This window comes from Chrysochloris asiatica, unplaced genomic scaffold (genome assembly GCF_000296735.1).
Source record: "Chrysochloris asiatica unplaced genomic scaffold, ChrAsi1.0 scaffold00060, whole genome shotgun sequence".
NCBI lineage: Eukaryota > Metazoa > Chordata > Mammalia > Afrosoricida > Chrysochloridae > Chrysochloris > Chrysochloris asiatica.
The window spans coordinates 5,263,881-5,290,329 of record NW_006408578.1 but is presented as its reverse complement, the minus strand read 5'-3'; the positions used below and the strand labels follow the sequence as shown (position 1 = coordinate 5,290,329).

Below are 26,449 nucleotides of genomic sequence, written 5' to 3'. Positions count from 1 at the left end.
GAAACTACCAGCTGTTCCACAGGAGAAAGATGAGGCTTTCTGCTCCCGTAAAGATTTACAGCCTCGGAAACCCTGTACAGGGTTGCTATGAGTCGGAACCCATACCATTGCACATAACCACCGTAACAGCAACAGCAATTCTGCACAATATTAAGGCAACAATTCTAGTTGTATTTTCCATAATTTAACTTCTTTCTTCTCTAGAAGAGATGGGGTCCAAGCTGGAAGCCAAAAAGTGGAAGGAGCGTCAACAGCAAAAAAGGGACTGATGTGAACTTACAAAAAATATATATATACTTTAATGATTTTATTATTTCAGTTCACTTGCCATATTTGCTAATAATTTATATGCATTTCAAATGCACAAACCAAAAAAACTTGCAATACTGTATTTAAATTCTAAAGTTTCCCTAGCATGTTGTTGTCATGTGCTGTCGAGTCAGTTCCGACTCATAGCGACCCTGTATAGGGTTTCCAAGTAGTAGCTGTTGAGTTTGAACTGCCGACCTTGTAGTTCAAACCAAACTTATGATCGAGTGCTTATCCTACAATGCCACACCAGGACTCCATAATGTAGTATCCTATAAAAACATGTAGATTTTTCTAGCCCACGAGCCACTGGAAATGCAAAAGTGAACTCCCTCAGAAGAGACATGAGTAGATGTAGATGCATCCACATTCTCTCACCCAGTTTCCTTAAATCTGTGATTTCATGACTCCTGGTATGGCGCTTTAGTATAATTGCTGGACTGCAAACCACAAGGTCGACTGTTCAAATACACCAGCTGCTCCTTGGAAGTCCTGTACAGAGTTGCTATGAATCAGAACTGACTCCACAGCACTTAACAGCAACAGCTAGCTAACTTCGCTTAGTTTCCAGGCCCCAGGCAGCTATACTGAAAACATATTTCCGAGAAACAGCTGGTGGGTCTGAACTGTTGACCTTCTGGTGCTGGTCTCGAGTGCCACAGGGAAATATTCTTCAAATTGTTTCATGAGAAAGATTATTTGGACATTTGTTAAAAATACAAATGCCCAGTGTTTGATTCAACAGCACATATAATAAAATTGTGATGCTACAAAGAAGACTGGCATGGCCCCTACACAAGGATGACATGAACTTATGAAGTGTTCCATACTTTTTATAATGAAATTTTAAAATGCAAATTCCCAGCACGCCCCTATACCCTCTCACACTAATTCTTTAGATCTAGGTTAGAGCCCAGAAGAATGGATCTTTTATTGTTAAGGGTCAGCTAGTGGTTTGAACTGCTAACCTTGCAGCTCCAATCAATCTTGTAGTTCAGTACTTATCCTACAGTGCCATCAAGGGCTCTGTGGATTTTTCGTAGTCTTTCAATCAGATGAATTTTTGTATCAGCAAGTTGCATGACATACTGCAATTCTGGGATACAGAATCCCAGATTCATGGTTTCATCAATTAAAGATGCAAGAAGGTACCAATGTTACGATTAAATTTACTCACAAGTAGACACCTAACAACAACAGCAATGCAGCAAGAGAAGTGAGACATAAGAAGTATACAACAAAAAATAATACCTGCTTGAAGAAAAAATAAATCAATTGAGTATGGTAGTATAATATCAGCAATGAGTTGTTGTTAAGTACCATCAAGTCAGTTCCAACTCATAGCAACCCTGTACAGGGTTTCTAAGGAGCAGCTGGTGAGTTTGAACCATTGCTCTTTTAATTCAAATGACCTTGGGGTCCAATGCTTATCTTACATTGCCACACCAGACTTCATCAGGTAGTAACAAGAAACTTAAGAAGTAGGACTATAAAAGAGGTGGGGGCAAGGAGGAGAAAAAGAAGAAACTATTCATTTCCTAGGGCTATTGTACCAGAAAAAAACAAATTTGGTGGCTTGAAACAACAGTGATTTATTGTCTCACAGTTCTGGAGACTAGAAGTCCAAATCAGGACATCATCTATGTTGGTTCCTTCTGAGGGCTTTGAGAAAGCATGCTTCTTGCCTTTCTCCTAGTTTAGGAAGCGCCAGTATTCCTGGGCTTACAGCTGTGATGCCACATGAAGTCTTCCCTTTGTCTCTCCATCTTTGTACCTCTTCTCCTTTGTGATAAATCATATAGAATTAGGATCAACCCTACTATAGTATAATCTATTCTTAACCGAACTGGCTTAGAACTAAGAAAGGAGGGCTGTATTCTGTTACCATACTTAGTCAATCTGTATGGTGAGCACATAACCCAAGAACCTGAAGTCGATGAAAAAGAGGATGCCATCAGGATTGGAGAAAGACTCATTAACAACCTTCGATATGCAGATGATACAACCTTGCTTGCCAAAAGCGGAGAGGACTTAAAATACTGATGTTGTTAAGTGTTGTAGAGTCAGTTCTGACTCATACCAACCCTATTTCCAAAGAGCCGCTGGTGAGCTTGAACCGCCTTGCGGTCCAGCGCATGAACCCACACTGCCACACCAGGACTTCCTTGATGATAATGTTGTTCTTGTTAAATGCCATCAACTCAGTCCTGTCCCATAGTGACCCAGTATAGGGTTTCCAAGGAGTGACTGCTGTGCTTGAACCACTGACCTTGCAATTCAAACGACTTTATAGTCCAGCACATTAACTCACAGTGCCACACCAGGACTCCCCTTATTGAACATCCAGTTATCTGTATAAACACTATAGTTATATCATTGCTTTCTGGATCTTCACAACTCTCAGAAACAGAATTTATTATAATTGTATTGATAAGTCAGAAGCTCAGAAAAGTGACTTATCTAAGGTCACATTACCTAGCTGGGATTTGAACCATTATCTTTCTAGTACTTAATGTTAGTAAGAATATGAGGCAAGGATTATGAGACAAGAACCTTGAATTCATTTTTTTTTTTTTTTTTGGGGTTGCTTAGTGACTCACTGTCTGTGTTTAGAGTAGTATCTAACTTCCCCTGTGCTTTGGTATTCATATCTTCCAGTCTGCAGGTAACTTGTCTGTTAACTGGTTTTGAACCTCCCGTAATACAACACTAAACAACCCTGGCAGTGTAGTAGTTAAAGTATTTGTTTGCTAACAAAAAGGTCTGCAGTTTGAACCTACCAGCTGCTCCACAAGAGGATGATTTGTTAGTGTTTCTGTAAAGATGACAGGCTTAGCCACCCTATGGGACAGTTCTCTTCTATACTGCATGGTCTCTGTGAGTGAGAATCAACCAGATAGTGATGGGTTTTGGTTAGTATAGCACCACTTGAAGTAAATACAGGACTTCTATGTGGGTTCTAAATTTGGTGTGACAATGCGGTAACCATTTTAGAAATGGTTCCGTTGTTGTCAAAATGACAATTGTCATTCACAGCTTAAGGGGCTGATTTCGAAAGTCCAAAAGCACCTTCTGCCTAACGGGGAACCATTTGACAGTTACTCATCTTGCAATACTGTCTCCTACTTGTCAGCTTACTAAACTGTCCAAAGAGGCAGAGGAGAGGTTCCATCTAAAACAGTCCATTCTATTCCAACCAGCAACAGGCAAAATTATCTCCCGGATACTCTTGCTTACAAGTAACTGCTGTCTAATCAGTTGTTGTTTTTATTAAATAATAAACGGAGCTGATTCATTCTCTTGGATTAGAAGAGACACAAACATTATGCAATATGCTTTTTCTATGCAGGAGTTGTGTCCAAGTCCAAGTACATCTCTGCAAATTTGTGATATTGGTACAGATTTGAAGAGGTTTATCCAAATCTTTGAAAGAATTAAAAATAAGCACATTCAAACAAGCCCTTCCATCCAAAGGACTATATTCCCTGGTGTTAAGGCATATCCTCTTCAAGAGGGAGCTGGGGGTTATAAAAAAAGAACATGAAATTAATTTTAAGAAAACAGATGTTCAGAGTCTTGGGGACTAGCCATGCAATTCCTGGGGCAGAGAGCTAAAAAGTGCAAACAAGTCCAGAAAGGAAATGTGATTGGAGGCAGGGAGGAGAGGTCTGGGGAGTGGAGTGGGGGGGGGGGGGGGGTGAGGGGTGATATCTATTGCGAAACTCCCATGTATGTAGAGGTTTCATATTTTCAGCAACAATTCAGTGATAACACCAAGAACATATTTGTGTTTGTTATGTTAATGGATGACCCCACATTCACCCAGAAAAAATTAAAATTCATAATGACTTTATTCAATGTGGGGGATCACTTTAGTGAAGATATTAAGGTTGTATTCCAGGACATGAACACACAGAAAAAAATAGCATGGCAGGAGAAAATCTTTGGGGGTTTGCAATGAACTTCACGCTGTGTCTTGGCCACCAATATTCAGCCCCAGTATTGTTTGCAAAGAAGTGTGAAGAATATACAATGTTTAACTGTAAAGAAAGCATTGATGGGTTTCCTTGTATTTCTCAGTAAAGCAAAACGACAGAATGAGAAAATAGAAACAAATTTACAAAATGGGATGCTTGAGTCAACCAATAAGATAAGATTTATATTAGTTAGAATTGTAGAACACCAGAAATGTATAGTTTTAAAAACACCAATGCAATAATTCCTAAAGGTATTTACAAATCGGAGTTCTTTTCCAACCAGAGATACTTAAGGCACAGTGTGACAACCAATAGGAATGGTGTCTAGGTTTAGATGATTCCTTAAGGTCTCTTTAGCCTAGTGTCTCTGTGGACCCCTGGAGAGGAAATGAAGGCTTTGCTAGAAAATTCCCTGGGCCCTTTGCTCTCATCCTGGACTCAGACAACTCTCAGGATGATTTTCATCTCTTTATGTCAAGTGGCTTTAAACAGACCCTCTTTCTGCATCACCCCAAATAGAACCTGATATGTTCATTTTCTCCTACCCTGAAATGAATCTGATCTTACTACTTTCTCTTCTCTAATTCACTTGTCTCAGCAGACTAAGATGAAGAGGCAAAGAAGATAAAAAAAAAGAGAGAGAGAAGAGAAAGTAAAGGCAATGCCAAGGGACCTGGCTGAGGACTTCATCTTTTATTTCATCTCCAAGTGCATATTATCTTAAATGGTACTCAATCTCGGTTAAACTCTAGCTTGGCTATGGAACAATAGCTTTAAGGCAAAGTTTTTAGCTCCTGCCCTTTCAATTTACTAACCTAAAACTCAAAAAATTCTGAATCTGTCAAATCTTTGGTCTTATTTAAAAAGTACTCATTTTTTTGTTTAAGAAGCTCTGGTAGCATAGTGAGTTATGAGTTGGGCTGCTAACTGCATGGTAAGCAAATCAAATCTACCAGTCGCTCCATGGGAGAAAGATGAGGCTTTCTGCTCCCATAAAAGCTTACAGCCTCAGAAATCCTACACAGGGTTACTATGAGTCAGAACCTACTCCATGGCACATGACCATCACCACCACCATCACCACCATTCCCTAATTAGACCAGGGTAAGTCAAAATGTATTGCTACAAAATCACACAAATGTTTATTAAACAAACATACCAAAATGTGGACTAGGTCTATACACTTCTGAAGGTGGTGTTACCCTCTTGCTAACCGTTTTCCTAAGAGCTCTGTGCTCTTCAACTATGTCAAAATAGCAGCTTTGGCATCCTCAATTGACAAAAATTGTATACATTTTCCATATTCTTTGAGTTTTGGAAACAAAAAGAAGTCTAAAGGGGCAAGATCACGCTGTAGAGTGAATGGGGTAAGGTTTCTCAGCAAAGTTTTCATAGGAAAGTCCTTGTTACCCTCCAACAATGAACAGGTCGGTATGTAGTCATGTCGGAAAAAATATTCCTTGGCACAACTGCCCTGACCTTTTCTCATGGTTTTCAATTTTCTTAAAAATTCTTTTAAAATCCCCTCGGTTGTCCTGTATCCATTGAGAAAATCTATCAAGATGACCCCTTTGGAATCTCAAAAAACAGTCACCATAACCTTCTGAGCTGACCTCTCTGCCTTGAAATAAACAGGTCCAGGAGATACCCTCGGGAGCCACTGTTTCAATTGGACTTTTGTTGTTGTTGGAGACTCCCTAAGAAGACTAAGACAAGTGTATTACTAGTTACTGAGAGAACTTGTGTGTAACGTTTACTGACTTCCAGAACATGCTTAAACACATCTGTGTGTGTATGAACCTGTTGTTATTAAGTGCTGTGGAGTCAGTTGCGACTCATAGCGACCCTGTAGAGAGTTTCTGAGGCTTTTCAATCTTTTGCGGAGCAGAATGTCTCGTCTTTCTCTCACAGAAACTTGGTGGGCTCGAAGCCCTTACTTTGTGCTTTGTAGTTCAGTGCTTATCCTAGAACCCTAGAAGTAATACTCTTTGACTTCTCTTTATAGACTCAAAATCTCTTGCGCTGAAAGGGACTTTACAAATGGACCATCTAGTCTAACAACTTGATTTCACAAATAAGTGAACTAAGGGCTAGAGCCAATAAATGAGTCCAGCAGAGTAAAGTAGAAAACAATTAGATCAAAGTAGACTACCCCAATGTCAGAGAGTAAGGCTTATAATTACAACGAAGAATGGGGATTCCATGGAATTTGTCTCTTTTTTTTTTCTTGTGATATCCCCAGAATTTAACACAGCCAGGTACAAAGTAAGCACTCAATAAAAATTTGTTCAGTGACTAAAAGGTCCATGAACCCTGATGCTCCTTTCCAGTCCTCTTCCTATTCAAGCACACATTTTAACCCTCCAAAAAAAACAGTCCAAAAACCAATTTAGCTCATTTCACCCCACCTCAAGCCCTGAAATGACCTAATATTTTATCTTGGAATGTTCCACTGTGTTTCCAAAAATGCCTAGTATGTAGTAATGCGGTTTGACTTAATTCTGTTTTCACAAAGCATTTGATTAAATGAGTCTTTCACAAAAGTTCCATTGTTATCACCAGACTCAACCTATGGTGTTGAAAACGCATTACCGTATATTCCATATAAGTAGTTAAGCACTCAGCTGGTATCTGCGGTTTGAACCTGTCAGTTGCTCCTCAGAAGAAAAATGAGGCAGTCAGCTTCTGTAAAGATTAATCTTGTAAACCTGATGGGACAGTTCTATTATGTCCTATAGGGTTGCTATGAGCCAGAATTCATAGGACAGTAGTGGATATACTTCATATTACTGCTATTTTGATTCTCCATTTTTCCTGAGGGAAAATCAACTTGAGAGCAGTGGGTTAGGTTTTGGTGGTGGTGGTTTTTTTCTTTAAAAGAAAATGTACCACTATCTTAAACAAAGGAAATTCTTTGATATTGATTTGTAGTAAATGCGAATTTATATCACACAAGCAGTGTGCACACCACTCATCTGTGAGTTTGTTGTACCGTGGGGACTTGTGTGCTGTTGTGATGCTGGAAGCTATGCCACTGGTATTTTAAACACCAGATGGTTGACAAGTTTCAGTGGAACTTCCAGAGTAAGACAGACTAGAAAGAAGGAAAGATAGACAATTTCTGAAAGGTTAGCCACTGATAATCTTATGACTAGCAGTGGAACATTGTCTGACATAGTGCCAGAAGATAAGTCCCCCAAGTTGGAAGTCATTCAAAATATGACTGGGGAAGAGCAGCCGCCTCAAAGTAGACTTGACCTTAAAGGTGTGAATGGCACAAAACTTCCAGGACCTTCATTTGTTGATGGGGCACAACTGAAAACAAGAAGCAGCAGCTACAAATTCCATTAATAATCAGAACATAGAATGTAGAAAGTATAAATCTAGGGAAGTTGGAAGTTGTCAGAAATGAAATGGAACATATAAAGATAAATATCCTAGACTTCAGTGCGCTAAAATGAATTGGCTGGTACTGGTCATTTTTAATCAGACAATCATATGGTTTACAATGTTGAGAACAACAAATTGAAGAGGAATGGCATTAGATTCTTCATCAAAACAGAACATTTCAAGATCTATCTTGAACCACAGGATTGATGGTTCAAACATACCAGCTGTTCCTTGGAAATCCTATAGTGTCACTATGAATCAGAACCAACTCAATGGCACTTAACAACAACATAGTTAAATTTTAGGTGAATAAAAAAATGAATTAATTAATAAAATTCAGAAAGATAATCTTACTGCACTACATGCAGGATGTTAAAAAATACTCTTGGTCTTAGGTGAAATGTAAAAGGGCCAAACTTCATATGTCAATTTAAGAATTCTATTTTTCCTTTAAGATTAAGGCAATACTTTTGATTAAGTTATTGAAGTCACCTTTTACTTGTTTGTCCCTTAGGGTGTAAATAAATGCATTCAGTGTTGAGGGGGGGGAAAGGAAAAGACCTATCCATACATCTACAGGGAAGCCCAGTTACTACCACTGTTATTCAAATTTATGCACCAGCCACTAAAGCCAGTGAGGATGAAATGGAAGAATTCTACCAATTTATGCAGTCTGAACTCTATCAAATTGACAATCAAGATGCAGTGATAATTTCTGGTGACTGAAATGTGAAACAAAGAGGAAGGCTATATAATTTCATTGGAAATTATAGCCTTAGTGATAGAAATGATGCTGGAGAACACATGATAGAATTTTGCAAGACCAACAACTTATTCATTGCAAATACCTTTTCAACAACATAAATGGTAACTATACACATGGATCTAACCTAACAGACTGTACAGGAATCGAATTAACTACATCTCTGAGAAGAGACAATGGAGAAGCTCGGTGTCGTCAACAAAAACAGGGTTAGAGGCCAACTGTAGAACAGACCATCAGTTGCTCATATGACATATCAAGGGGAAGCTGAAGGAAATTAAAACAAGTGCACAAGAGCCAGAATAAGACCTTGAGTATATTCCACCTGACTTTAAAGACCATCACAAGAACAGATTTGCTGCATTAGACACTAATGACCAAAGACCAAAAGAGTTGTGGAATGACATCAAGAACACCATACATGAAGAGAACGAAAAGTCATTAAAAGACAAGAAAGAAAGAAAAGACCAAAATGAATGTCAGAAGAGACTCAAACTTGTTCTTAAACATAGAGAAGCTAAAGCAACTGGAAGAAATGATGAGGTAAAAAAAGCTGAACAGGAAATTTCAAACCCACCAGCCAGCCGTTCCTCAGAAGCCCTGCACAGTGAGAGTCAGAACTGACTTGACAGCACTTAACAACAACAACAATATGTAGATGACACAACTTCACTTGCTGGAAAGCAAAGAGGACTTAAAGTACCTACTGATGAAGATCAAAGACCACAGTCTTTGGTACAGATTGCACCTTGATGTAAAGAAAACAAAAAATCCTCACAACTGGACCAATAAGTAACGTCATACATGGAGGAGGCTGAAGTTGTCAAAAACTTCATTTTGCTTGGATTCGTAATCAATGTTTATGAAAGCAGCAGTCAAGAAATCAAACAACATATTGCATTAGGCAAATCTGCTTCACAAGATCTCTTTTAAGTACTCAAGAGCAAAGATGCCAGTTTGAGGACTAAGGTGCACCTGACCCAAGCCATGGAGTTTTCAGTAATCTTATGCAAAAGTTGCACAATGGATAAGGAAGAATGTAGACGAATCAATGCATCTGAATTATGGTGTTGGTCAAGAATATTGAAAGTGCCATGGTCTGCCAGAAGAAGGAAGAAGTCTGTTTTAGAGGTACAGTCAAAATGCTTTTTAGAAGGGATGATGGTGAGACTTTGTCTCTCGTTCTTTGGCTATCTTGTCAGGCAGGATCAATCCCTAGAGATGGACATCATGCTTGGTAAAGTGGAGGGTCAGGAAAAAAGAGGAAGACCCTCAGTGAGATAGATTGGCAAAGTGACAGTAGCAATGGACTCAAGTATGGCAACAATTGTGAGGATGGCACCAAACTGGACAGAGTTTTGTTCTGTTGTGCATAGGGTCGCTATGAGTTACAACTAACTTGACAGCATTCACAATAGCAACAACAATTCAAGGAAACCATGTAAGTAACAAGTAAGTAATATAAGTGCAAAATTCTATTGAAATTTAAAGAAACAGTCAGTCTTTTAACTGCTATGAAGGATGGCTGGGTTTCCATAAGATGGATTGTACAAAAATTTGATGAGCAAGGAAAATGTGTGTACATTTGTTCTGGAACACAATGAATGTTTAAACCAATCAGACTAAACCACTCTAAGGCATTATATTGCAAATACACTATACCTGGCCCGCTCCTCACTTATCAACAGGGTTAAGTTCCAAAGACCAGGTCGTTATGTAAATTGGCATCATGCAAAACTTCAGCAACCAAAATGTCCACAGGCTCTATGAGTCATTTTGCAAGTGGTCTCATGGAGCTGAAACTCTCTTTTCTCTAAGCATGACTTCTGTACTGGGGAATGGGGGTATGGGGAGTGGGTGGAGGTGGTCTGCTTGTGCACTGACAGAGCTGATTGGGTTGGGATTTGCAGCCAGGTGGGGGGCCCACCCTACCCTGATCCACATGGAGTCTTGCTCACCACCAACCACCCGACACTCCAGCAACCCCAAATGTGCAAACCAGGGATTTCAGGGTGTGCAGGTAAGTGCTTGAAGTGTTCCTCTGCTGCCTTCTAGCAGACATATACACCTCAAACCACAGCTCAGCTCAGAACAGAACAGTGGGTGGTCACCAGGCTGCAGACCAATTGGGATTGAGACCACAGTAGGAGCCTGAATGCAGCTTCAGAGCCTGAGGGTCCTTTTTTCTGTTCTCCTTTAACTTGATTCACATGCAAAACTGGGAGAGGAAGGAGATGGGAGGGATCAAGGACTAGGGGTCAAGGAGGGAGGCACATCCAAACTACCTGGTTTTCAGAAACCCTATATAAGGAGCTCTGGTAGCGTAGTGGTCAGCGGTTCGAAACTACCAGCCGCTCCACGGGAGAAAGATGAGGCTTTCTGCTCCCGTAAAGATTTACACCCTCAGAAACCCTGACAGGGTCGCTATGGGTCAGAACCGACTCAACTGCACTTAACAACAACATACAGGGCTAAAGCACTGGACCTCAAGGTGGGTTTAAACCACAAGGTTGGTCGTTCAAACTCACCAGCCACTCCTTAGAAACCCTATATAGGGTCGCTATGAATCAGAACAACAAAGTAGATTTTATTTTATTTTTTACTATTATCATAAATGCAAAATGTCGAATACCAAGATAGTAGATAAGTGAGGAGGAGTTGTTGTTAGAGTAGTTCCAACTCATAGCGACCCTGCACAGGGTTTCTGAGGCTGTAAATCTTTACAGGAGCAGAAAGCCTCATCCTTCTCCTGCTGAACGGCTGGTAGTTTCAAACTGCCGACCTTGAGGTTAGAAGCCAGATTTGTAACCACTACGCTACCAGAGCTCCTTACAATTATTATTATTATTAGTTGTTGTTGTTAAGTGCCATCGAGTCAACTCCAACCCATAGCGACCCTGTATAGGGTTTCCAAGGAGCCGCTGGTCAGCTTGAGCCAAAGTTGCAGTTCAAATGACTTTGCCGTCTGATGCATTAGCCCACAGCCCACATGTATGTTAAATGAGAAGTAATGCAGCCATCACCTCTCCACATTGGTGCCTCACATTGAATTCCTGGGCTCCACCATTGTGATGCTCCTGAGGAACTGCCAAAATGTGATTTCCTATTGTCAGCAACCAAGTGTGGTCCCGGCACCAGCAGCAGCTTTAGTACCTGGGAGAAGTGGGTTAAGCATACAAACAGTTGGGACCCACCCTAAGCTTACTATACCCTTTGGAAGTGAGAAGAGAAAACTGTATTTTAACAAGCTCTGCAGTTGGTTCTAACGTACACTAAAGTTTTAGAACTATTGGTCTATAGGAAGGATATCTTTAGGGATGTTATTGATTTCTTATCCAGTACTGTGTTTTTGAGGATGTAGAGACAAACTTCCTTTGGGTACACAGTTTTGAGTAGTTAAAGAAATGTATGAAGACAATGAATTTGGTAACCAATCAGTTTTAATTGATCACTAGAATGCTAGGAGTCACACAAATGTCCCCCATAGTGACATAGATTATGGTATACATTTTTTTTCTTTGGTTCACTGTTTTTATATCCATGGTGTGGCACTATAGGATAAGCACTGAACCCCAAGGATGGTGGTTCAAACTCACCAGCTGCTCCTCAGAAACCCTATACAGTATCACTATGAGTCAGAACCGACACAACGGCACTTAACAACAGCAATATCCCTGCTACTACTTAATTTTTTCATGTACATAGGATTTGTATCATCTTGTATTTGGTGTGCTCCCCTGAATTTGTGTTTTTGGTTTTTTTTGAAAAGGTAAACATAGAATATCTTGGTGGCAAAAGGTTAGCATTTCTTATGTGTCTATCAGAATTAGTTACAACCAAAATTATTTCTATGACATTCCGAGAAGTGTTAAGGTTTTCTGTCCCTATTCCAATTCATCCACCATCTCTGGATTTAACTGGTTATGGAACAAGCAGTAAAGGGACTGTTAATGGAGGAGTTCTTAGGTTTGTCTTGGCCACCAGAGTCTAGAAGAATCCACATACTTAAGAGGAGTTTGGAAATTTTGGCTCCTGACCCCATGAGTCATCCCTAAAACATGTCTCATCAATTGGCTGCTCTGCCTCCTCTGTTGCCCCAGATTACTTGCCTCATTTGAACCACAGATATGTTCCTAAAAAGTTGCCTGCCATCTGGGCCACATTTACCCTCAGCCCAATATTTAAAGGAATCGCGTGGTAAATCCTTCAGCATTCCAAAGAATCTGCTGCACCCACAATTTCTGTTTAGAAATCAGATTATCTGGTATCAGGATTTCTCTGTAGTGAGATCAGTTCACACACAAAGTGTTCTTTGACACTGACTTTATTAGTCTCACCATTTCCACCTCACCTGCCCTGTCTCCATCTGTCCAGTTTCCCTGCTCTGCATTATCTTCTCACCTTCACTTTGGGGTCAATGTCAACCTTTTGGTCTCATATCATTGATTTCTTAAAGAAGCACAATTTTCAAAGATGCTGTAGTTTCTTTTATAGGCCAATTTATTATTTGGTTAAAAGTGGCCTCTGAAATGGCTTGAGTTCCAGATTAAAATGGTATTTGGGGATGACAGCCTTAGTCTCTATAGACCAGTAAGTTTGGTAGTGTTTTGTGAATCTGCATTTTATGCTACATTTTCCTCCCATTCTCTCCAGCACATCCTATTGTGTCCCTAGTCAGACCAGTCAGTAGTAGTGGCTGGGTACCATCTAGTTCTTCTGGTCTCATGTTAGTAGGGCCTTTGGACTAATTTCTTCCTTGCATCTTTGGTTTTGTTCATTCTACTGACAATATTAGCACAAGTGGTTCCCTTAAGTATTGAAACTTATTTCCTTTGTTCACTAAGCTAGCCAGTTGAGACTGGCTTTGTTCTGTTGAGCAAAACATAGGCATAAAAGTGTGGTTTCGTTAACAATAACCAAATGAATGGTATGGTGGTGGTGGTGTGTCGTGGAGTTAGTTCCGACTCATAGCGACCCTGTACAGGGTTTCCAAGGCTATAGATCTTTATGGGAGCAGAACGCCTCATCTTTCTCCCACAGAACAGGTAGTAGTTTTGAACTGCTGACCTTGAGGTTAGCAGCCCAATTCACAACCACTACACTACCAAAGTATGAAGACTGTGAAATAGGATTCCCTCCACCCCCTATATTTTAAAACTGAATTTATTCATTGACTTAGCAAATATTTACTGAGCATTTTTAAACTAAAAGTAATGGAACTCTTGGTATGGTGCTGTGGATCAGCACTGAACTGTGAACCACAAAGTCAGCAGTTCAAACCCACCAGTGGCTCCTTGGAAACACCATACAGGGTTGCTCTGAGTCAGAACCCACTCAACGGCACTTAACAACAACAATAATGGGAAAGCAATGAAGAATGCATTTTAAGTGGCTCATTCTGCAATGGAGGGAAAGACACATATACTCGTAAGTATGACCCATGTGCAACTAAGGTACATGCAAGGCATGCTGGGAGACAAGGGAAAGTGTGCAGTTAAGGGTGGAGGACAGCTTGAAGGTTATCATTTCAGCAATGTCAGAGCATTCTACAAAACAGAACTCACACCATTAGGAAGTAGTGTGCCTTTCACCATAACAGGTGACAACTAGCAAACAAATTGATTAATTAGCATTTTGCTGTGAGGAGGGGTAGTCTGAGGAAGAGCAGCGCTCAGCTGTCACACACAGTGGTACATGCTTTGAGATGGACCAGAAAGAAAGCCTGGCTCCCCCAACTGACTGCCATGGTGCCTGAAACCACCATTAAGATTTCAACATTCCTACAGACAGACTAAGGAGCTCTGGTAGTGTAATGGTTACATATTGGGCTGCTAACCTCAAAATCAGCAGTTCAAAACTACCAGTAGTTCCAGGGAAGAAAGATCTGCTCCCTATAGAGGATTGTGATGAGTCGGAACTGACTCAACAGAATTTAACAACAACACAGACTAGAAAGAAAGCCTAGAAACCCAGACAGTGAAAACCATATGGATCACACCAGTCAAACCCACAGCCAGTCATGGGCATGGCAGAGAATTGGGCTTCATATTTTATGCAGGGGGTCATCTTGAGTCGGGGGTTAGCTCAGTGGTAACCAGTAACAATACATGTTAAAAAGCTCTCTGGTGCCCAAAAGATTTCAAGCAAAATACCATTTCTCCTAGGACTGGGTTTTTCAACTTTAATGACACTATTAATAAGTCTTTGTTATCCTGTATATTCTAAAATGTTTAGCAACATCCCTGGCCTCTAAACACTAGATACTGACAGTAATCCATATTCTTCATCATGACAATCAGGAATGTTTTGGACATTGACAAATGTCCCCTAAGGGTGGAGGGGCAAAATCACCTTCTTGAGAGCCACTGTCCTTACACAGCTTATATTTGTGGCAGCCAGCATTCTACTTCTGCGATAACCCTCCTCTCTCTCTGGGCAGTTGTCCATCTCTAGCTACCAGACAGCCAAGGGAGGAATGATGGAGCAGTAAGCAAGCAAGAAAGTGATAGATGCCCAGCTAGCCCCACCGGCTTTACAACTTGGGCTGTCAGCAGGTGACAGGTGTCACGGACAGGTGTTCATCACCTCCAGCTAAAATTCAGGGATCAAATGAGCATAGGAGAGGTCTTGGCAGAGAGAGAGAAGGTGAATGAGAAAATGCTAAACCAAAGCCATCCCATTTTGTGTGAGCTTGAAGAAGAGAAGCTAAACTGACTCTTTCCCTTTAGATATATTTTACAGTAGAAAGAGATTTCATGATTTATCAATCAACCAAACATCTGTAATGTATATCATTATTATTGGCACAGTACAAATCATCAAAATAGCAATGGTCTTTCAATGTGTACAATGTTCCATAGCTTTTAAAATCCTGTTTGTATATCATCTACTAAAAAAAATAGACAGTACATTCACACATTTCAAAAATCAAGATATTCTAAAAAGCAAAAATACTGAAAAATCTCTTTCCTACCCTTGCCTCATTTGGTCCCATCCATTCCATTAACTGACCAAGACAGGCAAGTATTTTATTGGTTTATTTGCTACCCTTCTAGGATTTTTTTTTTTTATCAAAACACAAAAATATATAAATACATGCACATTTTTCTATTTCTTACACAAAAGATGCCATCCTATAGTCTCTGTTCTACAGTTTGGCTTTTTTTCACTTTGGTAGATTGTTTCATATGAGAGATTTCTTGTAATTTTGTTTTTATAGCTAAATTGTTTTCCATTGCATGGATACTTGCATACTGCTCCATCATAACTTATTCAAACAGACTTTTATTGATAAACCATTGGATTGTTTCCAATATTTTGCTATTACAAGCAATCTGGCAATTCTACAAGTCCTTAAACTTGCAGGATTCCATATGTTTGCGTGCTTCCTATACTTGATCCTATATGAAATATAGGACTATACCAGTCTTATATCAAATTCTACATCAAGAGATAAGCAAACAAGTAATTAATCCTTTATTTTGCAAACTTAATTCTTAAACGCTCTAAAGTTGATAGTATGGTTGGTTTCTTGTGCAGAAATGAAGATGTATGGTGATGTCTCAAAGGTGACACAGGACAGATTGACACATGAAACCAGTTGTAGATACAGTCTAGTGCTCTGACCTATTTATCGCATCAAAGGCTTCAGGAGAAGCAAGCAATGTCAATGTTATTTGCTGTATCATTAATTCTGATGATCTTCCTTAAAGTCCCTATGGTCATACTAGTGAATTAATTTTTCTACTCTTTGAGAGAATAAATCTTTCCCTTGTTCCTCAATTCTGCTAATGAACTTCGCCAACACCAATGTTCTGCCTTGTACTACCAAACATATAAAAGCTTGGTCTACCAGTTCATTGATTGATTTTTATTCATATCAGTCTACATTCCCCCTCCATTGTCTATAAATTAACTAACATCTTGAACTGGGAAGCCAAATCATGTCCCTTTGTCCCAGAATTGAAGAAAAGATCTAGTAACCTGGCTAGAAATGTTTGTTACTACAGAAAATGGTGGTCACTAGGCCAGGCGTGCAGGGCCAGAGGAAGAACAAACTCTTGGCAGTATTACTGGAGTTTTCCACCAAAGAATTATTGCAGGAAAGAAGTTCACAGTGTCAAGGCATATATGACTGAGCAGGGAATACCATCAGAGGCAAAAACAAATACCAGCAGGAAGAAAGGAAAGCCTGACCCACTCTCCCTCACACGTCTCATCTCAGAGATGTTGCTGGTTGAAAGCTGTTTCAATAATGATAATTCAAACTGATGACAATGCTCTCTAGAACTGTCCTTGCAATTCTTTTTCATGTGCCCTTGGTCAGGGAGTCAGTGAAGAAAAGGAAGGTCATTGCTAAGAGACAGGATGTGACTGAATGTTGTCCAGCAGAGTTAAGACTTCCCTAATCTTCACACACTTCGCATCAACTTTCAAAGGTTTTTATGTGTTAATTGTCAAGGAGCTTGCCACTAACCATAAAGAACAATCTGTAACACTGGATTCCATGTATCAACATTACAGAACATGAATAGCTTTTATACATGAATGAAATATCTAGCAATCAGCTAACAATAACTGAATTTGGTGTATAAAAGCCAACTCAAAACATATCATAAGTGATCCTTTTAAGTAATACTTCAATTTATTATACCAATACTGTCAGAAAGCAGTGACACTGTTGTTGTTAGGTACCATCGATTCAGTACCGACTGACAGCAACCCTATGCACTATAGAACGAAACACTGCCAGGTCCTGCTCCAACCTCACAATCCTTGATACATTTGAGCCCATTGCTGATGTCACTGTGCCAATCCATCTCATTGGGGTTCTTCCTCTTTTTCTACAACCTTCCATTTTACCAAACATGATATCCTTCTCCAGGGACTGTTCCCTCCTGATTGCATGTGAACAGTACCAGCGGTGAAGTCTGGTCATCCTGACTTCCAAGGAGCATTCTGACTGCACTTCTTCCACACACATTGGTTTGTTCTTTTGGCAGTCTGTGGTACTATTAATATTCTCCTTCAACACCACAACTCAAATGCATCAATTCCTCTATAGTCTTCTGTATTCACATGCATATGAGGTTATTGAACATACCATAGCTTGAGTCAAGTGCACCTTAGTCTTCACACTGATATCTTTGCTCTTGAACACTTAAAATAGGCCTTATGCAGCTGATTTGCCTAATGCAATATGTCATTTGATTTGTTGACTGCTGCCTCCCTGAGTATTGATGGTTGATCAGAGCAAAATGACGTCTTTGACAACTTCAGTCTTTTCTCTAATTATATGGATGCTGTTTACTGGTCCAGTGGTGAGGATTTCTGTTTTCTTTACATTGAGGTGCAACCTATACTGAAGGCTGCGGTCTTTGATCTTCATCAGTAAGTAATTTAAGTCATTTTTGCATTTCGCAGGTTGTTAATGAGTCTTCCTCCAGTCCTGATGCCACGTTTTTCTTCATATAATTCAACTTCTTGAACTATTTGATCAACATACAGATTGAAAAAGGATGGTGAAAAATATAGCTCTGGCACATACATTTCCTAATTTTAAACCATGTGGTGATCCGTTGTTCTGTTTGAACAACTGCCTCTTGGTCTATGTACAGGTTCCTCATAGGCACAATTAAGTGTTCTGGTATCCTCATTCTCTGCAATGTTGTCCATAGCTTGTCATCATCCACACAATCAAAAGCCTTTGCGTAGTCAATAAAGCACAGGTTAATGTCTTTCTGGTATTCTCTGCTTTCAACCAAGATGCATCAGACATCAGCAATGATATTCCTCATTACATGACCTTTCCTGAATCTAGTTTTAACCTCTGGAAGCTGTCAATGTACGATTACAGCTGTTTTTGTATTATCTTTAGCAAAATTCAGTTGCATGCAATATTAATGATACTGTCTGATGATTTCCACATTCCTTTTGGTCACTTCTCTATGTAAGGGGCACAAATATAGATCTCTTCTGATCTATTGGTAGTTGTCTTGCAAATTTCTTGACATATATGAATGAGTGCCTACAGTGCTGCGTCCATTTGTTGAAAGATTTCAATTTGTATTACATCAATTCCTGGTACCTTGTTCTTTGTTAGTACTTTCAGTATAATTAGCACCCTTCAGTATCATTTAATTGTGCTCATGAGGAATCTGTACCTAAACCAAGAGGCAGTTGTTCTAACAGAAAATGGGGGCACTGAATGGTTTAAAATTAAGAAAGGTGTGTGACAAGGTTTTATTCTTTCACCATACTTATTCAATCTGTATGCTGAGCAAAAATCCGAGAAGCTGGGTTCTATGAAGAAAAATGTGGCATCAGGATTGGAGGAAGACTCATTAACAACCTGCGTTATGCAGATGATACAACCTTACTTGCTGAAAATGAAGTGGACTTAACACATTTACTGATGAAGATCAAAGAGCACAGCCTTTGGTATGGATTATATCTCTATGTAAAGAAAACAAAAATCCTCACCACTGGACCAATAAACATTCTTATCAATGGAGAAAAGATTGACGTTGTCAAGGACTTCATTCTTATTGGATAAACTACCAACACTCACGGAAGCAGCAGTCAAGAAATCAAACGACGTATTGCATTAGGCAAATCTGCTGTGCAAGACCTTTTTAAAATGTTGACGAGCAAAGATGTCAGCTTGAGGACTAAGGTACACCTGACCCAAGCTATGGTATTTCCAATAACCTCATATGTATGTGAAAGCTGGAGAATAAGAAAGAATAAGGTAGGTAATGCCTCTCTATATTTCCTTCCACGGCACCCTAACAGCCCTGTGATTAAGTGCTTAGTTGCTAACTGACCGGACGCATTGAACCCGCAAGGTACTGCATGGAAGAAACCTGTGACCATCTGCTTCCACAACTCTGTCGCAGTGGAAACGCTATGGAGCAGTTTTACCTTGTTTTATAAGCTTGCTGTGAATCGAAATCAGCTCAATAGGTAAGCTTCTTTCCAGCACTCACATTCTGTTGTTCTACCATGATTTTAAAAAGCAGAATTTGTTTGTTATCTGATAGTTAATGATGTAATCTTCATACATATTGCTATAGCTGATTTGTTACTGTTATTATTTAGTGCCATCTAGTCTGACCCAAAGAAATCCTATATAGGTTTTCTGAGGAACAGCTGGTGAGTTCAAAATGTTAATCTTATGGTTCACAGTCCAGTGTTTATCCTACAGTACCATGCCAGGAGTCCATAGTTGATTGTTGTTGTTGTGTGCCGTGGAGTCAGTCCCAACTCATAGCAACCCTGTACAGGGTCGCTATGGGTCGGAACCGACTCGACGGCACTTAACAACAACAACAAGATGAATGTCTTAGTATGAATAAAATATCTGAAAGAAATCGTGATTGGTAAATGATAAATCCTTCATTTATTTCTGATGTTTGAGAGTCTACCATATTCTGGGACCTATGTATATATCTTTGAACAAGTCAGACAAGAAAATAACTCACGAAGTGTATGTTGTAATAAAGACAGAAAAATGTTTTTAAAAATTAGAGTTATGACAAAGATTGTGACTGGTGGGAGGACAGACTGCTATTTTAACAGGAAAGTCAGTGTCTTAGGCAAGGTTTTCTAGTGAAGTGATACATATATGTGTACATATATATAGAGAGAGAAGTTCATTGTCAAGGAAATGGTTTACAATTGCAGAGTCCCAGGTCTCCCTCAGAGTCCCTCCCACATGTCCATTATATTGGGAGCAGGCCAAATCCCCAAGAAAGCATCCCTTTAACTGATAGTCACTCACCATAGAAGTAGCCATGCCTGTATTAGGTTTCAACACCATGGGAGTAAGCACATTTCAACTACTAAATCTCTGGAAATCCTGGCCTAGTCAAGTTGACACAGAATGCTAACTATTACAGTCAAGGACAGCCAGTTTGAGATGTGAGAGGTTTGAAAGAGGGCTGGATCTGAGCAAAAAAAAAAACAGTCATATTGAGCTCTAGCCAACCAAAGGTCACAGGAAATGTAAAAAGCCTAAGTTAGGAGGGTGCACTTTTTTTTTTTTTTTTTCAAGAATCACTAAATGTTTAGAATATGAGTAGAAGGAAGACTTATAAGAGATGGGTTTAGAGAGATGGATGGAGCTAGATCATACAAGATCCTATGAGTAATTTGAAACTACTAGAAGAGTTTTAGGAGAGCAATATAGCCACTGTTTTAAGAATGGAGTTGCAAAAAGCAGTACAGGGACCACCCTGTATCCATCACCTGGCTTCTTATTATGTAAGCATCTCATAGACATTGTAAATAATACCTGAACAAATCACAGATATGATTCAGATTTCATGAGCTTTTTTCACTAATGTCCTTCATTATTTTCAGGATCCAATTAGAAATGCGATGTTGTAGTTTGTTACTTAGTTGCTCTATTTCTCCTTCAATCGATGACAGTTCTTAAGTCTTTTCTTGTGTTTTGTGAACTTGACATTTTTTTCCCACTGTTTGTATTTATTTTAGTGTTTATGAATGCAAAATTTGGGTAACATGTCCTCCACCTTAAAATTTGGTCCACAAAAGTATATACAGATTCCTCCTGTAACAAAAATAAATTAAACTTTACAGTTGCAAAAACAAAATTTTGGCATAGGCCTGAGTGAGCTTGGAAAAACAAGTTAGGATGTGTTTCAACATATAGAAGAACATTCTAGAATCCATCTAGAAACATTTGGCAGAATAAATGACCTGGTGCTCCTGGTGGTTTTGTGCCTTAGGAAGTGAGAGAAGGTGCATGAAAAGGAGCTAGAGACTTACAACAGCCACAGTATCACTCACTCAAAATTAACCACAACCCAATGTTGTTGTTATTGTTAGGTGCCATTGAGTCAGTACCAACCCATAGCGACTTTATGCACAGCAGAACGAAATATTGCCCGATCCTGGGCCAACCTCATTTCTGTTGCTACACTTAAGTCCACTGATGCTGCCACTTGGCCATTCCATCTCGTTGGGGGTCTTCCTCTTTTTCTCTGACCCTCCACCTTACCAAACATGCTATCCTTCTTCAGTGACTGGTCCCTCCTGATAATTTGTCTGAAGTATGAGAGATGAAGTTTGGCCATCTTGGCCTCCAAGGAGCACTCTGGCTGCACTTCTTCCAACACAGATCTGTTGGTTCTTTTGGTAGCCCATGGCACTTTCAATATTCTCCTCCAACACCATAACTCAAAAGCATCAATTCTTCTACGGTCTTCCTTATTCACTGTCCAGCTTTCTTTTCGCATGCATATGAGGTTACTGAAAATACCATGGCTTGGGTCAGGCACACCTTAGTCCTCAAGCTGACATCTTTGCCCTTCAACACTTTAAAAAGGTAGCACAACTTCAACAGTGACTCAAGGTCTGGAAAGCAGTTGTAAACCTAAAACAAGTACCTCAGTAGGAACTTTGAAGGTAAGAAAACATCATTCACAGATGATGTGTTGTGCACAGTACCTTTGTTTCCAGGACACTGGGGAAAACCATAAAACACACAAAGTAAAAATCTAAGCTGCTTAACTTTCCACCATTCTCTTGAGTATTAAACCCAGGCCACCTTTCACCACTTGCAGGGGTGTGTTTTCTTCTTCATGTTCAATGTAAATACTTGCTCCTTGGGACACCAGCAGTTTTGCTTCTTCCACTCTCTCCTCATCACAGGCTAAGTGTAGAGGAGTGTTACCCTCAGTGTCTTGGATATTTGTGGATGCTTTGTAGTACAGAAGGATATGAATCATCTTCAAGGTGCCCTTGGCTGCTGCCTGGTGCATTGCTGTTGCCTCAAAATGGTCCTTAGCATCTGGATTAGCCCCAGCTTCTAGCAACACGACAGCAATCTCGTGCCTGTTTCTGGAAGCTGCATAATGCATGGGAGTACAGCCATCCTGACTGACAGCATTCACTTGAGCACCTTTTCCCAGAAGGGCTTTTACCATCTCATCCCGGCCAGCAGAAGCAGCAATATGAAGAGGAGTCCAGCCTGCGTCATCTCTATCATTTACTGGCACTCCACGCTGTAGCAAGAATTCAACTATTTCTGTGGGTCCTGCTGAGCATGCCCAATACAGTACAGTTTTGTTGTCCTGGTCCATTTTAGTAGCCAGGGATTTATCATGCAGCATCCTCTCCTTCAACTCTTCCATCTTCCCATTTTAGACCAGGTTGCAGACCATTAGGTTAGACACACATCCCTCCATTTCACTTTCCTCAGGCTCTCTGAACTTGACATTTTTGAAAGAACAATGATATGCTATTTCTTTGGAAAGCTCCTCATTTTGTGTTTGTCTGCTATTTTCTTAAGATTAGGTTTCAGTAAAGCAATTTTGGAAAGAATATCACAAAAGTGATACTCCCTTCTCATATCAGAAGTAACATGGTGCTGTTTTGTCTGATCACTAGGGATGTTAAATCTGATTGTTTAAGTTGGTGTTTTCTGGGCTTCTCCACTAGAAATGTACTAACTCCCCCTTTAAAATAAATAATTATTTGGGGGAGATAATTCAAGACTAAGCAAAGTCTTTCCTTAAACTGTGACCACTGATTTTATCATCCATTTGTAGACCTCACAGAAGTCACTACTGTGATATTTATTCTGCTTTCACGGCTACAGAATGAGGGAAGCAGAGGAAAACACTTGGGTCATTCTATGGTGAGAATATAATAAGTGATACCTATTTAATGACTTAAACCTGAAACATATTCACCCATAAAAGGGGAACATCAAGGCAGCACACCTGCTACCTGCTTTAAATCTGGCATGTGGGAAGGGGAAAAACTACACCTCAAAATTCATAACCACAATCAATCTTTCATACGAGTTTGCTCCAAAAATTCATATTTACAATTTGATAAAAAAAAAAAAAAAAGTATATCTTGCCAGAAATGTATTTTAAAGTAGTTAATGCTATTAGTGTCCCAGTCACATTGCAAAATCAAATGAAAATAATTTCTTCAGGGATCGACGTTCAACATAGACTACATAGTATTTCCATAGCACATGAATTCACTACTTAGACTTACAAAACATACTAAGAGATAAAACACTATGAATGACAGCCATCCAAAATAAAACACAGTATCCTGATATTGGAAGTTTTTTAGTAAAAATATGCTTAGTATGTTTTTAAAAATAAAACTGGTTTAAATATGTTAATAAGGAATTGTTGTTGTTGTTGTTATGTGCCATGGAGTCAGTTCCGATTCATATAGACCCTGTACAGGGTTTCCAAGGCTATAAATCTTTATGGGAACAGAAAGCCTCATCTTTCTCCCACGGGACAGCTGGTAGTTTCGAACTGCTGACTCTGAGGTTAGCAGCACGATTCATAACCACTATGCTACCAGCTTTCCTTTTAATAAGGAATAAAAGTCTATAAAATGGCAAAACAAATTTGAAAAAGGAGGATAGATCACTTTGATGTGAACGCTACAATAATTAAAATTTTAAATTCAATGAATAAATGTAAATGGCATATTAGACTCAGTTGAAGAAAGAATTGATGAATTGGAAGATAGATCTGAAGAAACTACCTAGTAATGAGTCAAAGATAAAAAATATAAAAAATAATTTATGAAATATGGAGGTGAGGGGAAGGACCAGTATTAGAAAAGGAGAGTTATAATGGTAGAGAAGATAAAGAAAGGAAAAAGAGAAATATTTCGAGAGAAAATAAAAATTTTCAGCACTACTAAAATTCACAAATCTCAGAGCCACGATAACAAGAAATGTTATTCAAGACAAAGTTTTTGAACTATGAACATTTAGACTTACCATAGCAAAGCAAAACTGAAGTACATGGAAGACTCAGAGCTGATCTGAATATTTGTCTGAGAGAAAACAAATTACTGACAAATTAATAACAATTAGATATTGCAGCAGCAGCTATGGAAGCCTAAACCATTTGAAGTGATATTTTCAATGTGCTATGAGACAATAACAGTTGACCTTAAATTCTATAACCAGCCAAGCTTTCCAAGAATAAAGGTAAAGTAGTTAGATTTGTAGGAAATCTATATATAATGAGATTTACTTCCAAAAATATTTAGTAAAAGAAAGCATAAAAAAAGTTTTTAGGCAGAAGGAAAATGGTCACTATAGAAGTTCAGAGTTGAAAGAAGAAATAGTAAATAAAAGCATTGGTGAGCATATGAGCAACTTGCACAAACAATACTTGTACAAAATAACAATAATAATTTTGAATTTGCTTAAAATGTACAAGATAGAACAAAAATATCGTGTGTTGATGATACATGAGTGATGAAGGGCTGATTGGGATTATAGTGTTGTTAGCTGCTGTATTGTTAAATTGTTGTTGTTGTTAAGTGCTGTTGAGTTGGCTCTGACTCATAGTGAACCTGCATAGACTTTCCGAGGAGCAGTTGGTAAATTTGAACTGCTGACATTGTGGTTCACAGTCCAGTACTGATCCACAGCGCCACACCATAAGCCCATATTGTTAAGTAGGAGGTCAAAAGTAATGATAACCTCTGTACACAGGGTTGATAGGGATAGGCAACTTAGACATTGACTACCTAAAATGGGGGGGGGGAGGGTTATAAAGACACAAAGTGACTGGCTTACAAGTTTTCAAGAGGTACTTTAGTTTTCTCATGAGAAAATTTACATGGTAACTACTAACAAAAGAAAAAAAGGAGTTTATAACTTATTTTTTATATTTTTCCTAGTGCAGGGATAAAATATGAAATGAGAGGAAAAATGCAAGTAAATTCAAAGAAGTAAAAATGATGAAGAAACAGATATACTTAGAAACTTAAAAAAGATATAAATAATAATGATATAGATAATTTCACATATACATCTATCAGCATTCACAATAAATATAAATGAAGTAAACTTAGCAGTCCAAAGATTACTATATTGAATTTAAAAGATCCATTTGTTGTTGTTGTTAAGTGCCGTCAAGTCAATTCCAACCCATAGCAACCCTGTATAGGGTTTCCAAGGAGCATGTGGTGAGCTTAAACTGCTGACCTTTTGGTTTAAAATGACTTTGCAGGTCAGTGCAATAACTCGCAGTGCCACACCCAGAGATATGCATAAGTTATGATGCAGAAAGTTTGACAGTAAAAGACAAATATTACTGAAAAGAAATCCAGATCTAATTAATATCAAATCAAAAAGGCCTTTTAAAAAAGCAATATTGGAGATAGAAAGATAATAAATTATATAAAATACGTAATTTCCCAGGACAACGTAATAATTATATACACACAGTAAAACCTGCAAAAGTTCAATCTGTGTAAGGTAGAAACTGCCAAAGAATCAAAACTCATATATCTTCCACTAAATAGAAAGCTACAGAAAAGTGCTGACTGCACCCTGCCAAAGACTCAGAGAAATACGACAGCTCTGTTGAATTACAGCTCTCACGGGTTTCAATGGAGAGAGACAGAAAAAGAGACAAGCAAACAGTTAAGCACTTGACTAGTAACTGAATGGTTGGCAGTCTGAATCCACACAGATAATCTGTTGTGTTGTTAAGTGATGTCGAATCGGTTCTGTGAAAAATGTTGTGGATGCGCCAGGTACTGCTTCGGTCCCTCTTGGGCACTAGCGGGTCTGTATAAACCCCTGACTAATACCTTACCCCCATGGGTCTCTCTAGAGGGAGAAGTGGGTGGACTGTCTTAACCTGTATGAGGTCACCAGTGAGTTATAACTAGTACACTCAAGAAATCCAATCTCATTTTAGCAAGAGTGAGGGTTTTTACTCAATTTTGCAAACTCAGGTGCCAAACCCAGAAGACATGGGCACATGCACTGTGCAGCTGGTTCACAAAGAATTTATCTCCTAGTAGGAGCCGGTCTGTCCCTGGTTCCTCACTGACTGTGTACTGTGGGGTTGGCAATCTTTTCCTGGATGCCACCTATTGCCTTCTTCTTAACTAGGAACCTAGTTCCTAGTTAGGTGAACAAGTTCCTTCCCTCATGAGCTTCTCTTGTACACTAGCCTGCCACTTCTGGGACCCCCCT

The 26,449-nt window shown here is 39.2% G+C and overlaps 1 pseudogene; it reads right to left on the bottom strand.

Moving 5' to 3' along the window:
• Positions 1–21,971: 21,971 nt before the first annotated feature.
• Positions 21,972–22,652, bottom strand: LOC102840216 (annotated as a pseudogene).
• Between the last annotated feature and the right edge of the window lie 3,797 nt (positions 22,653–26,449).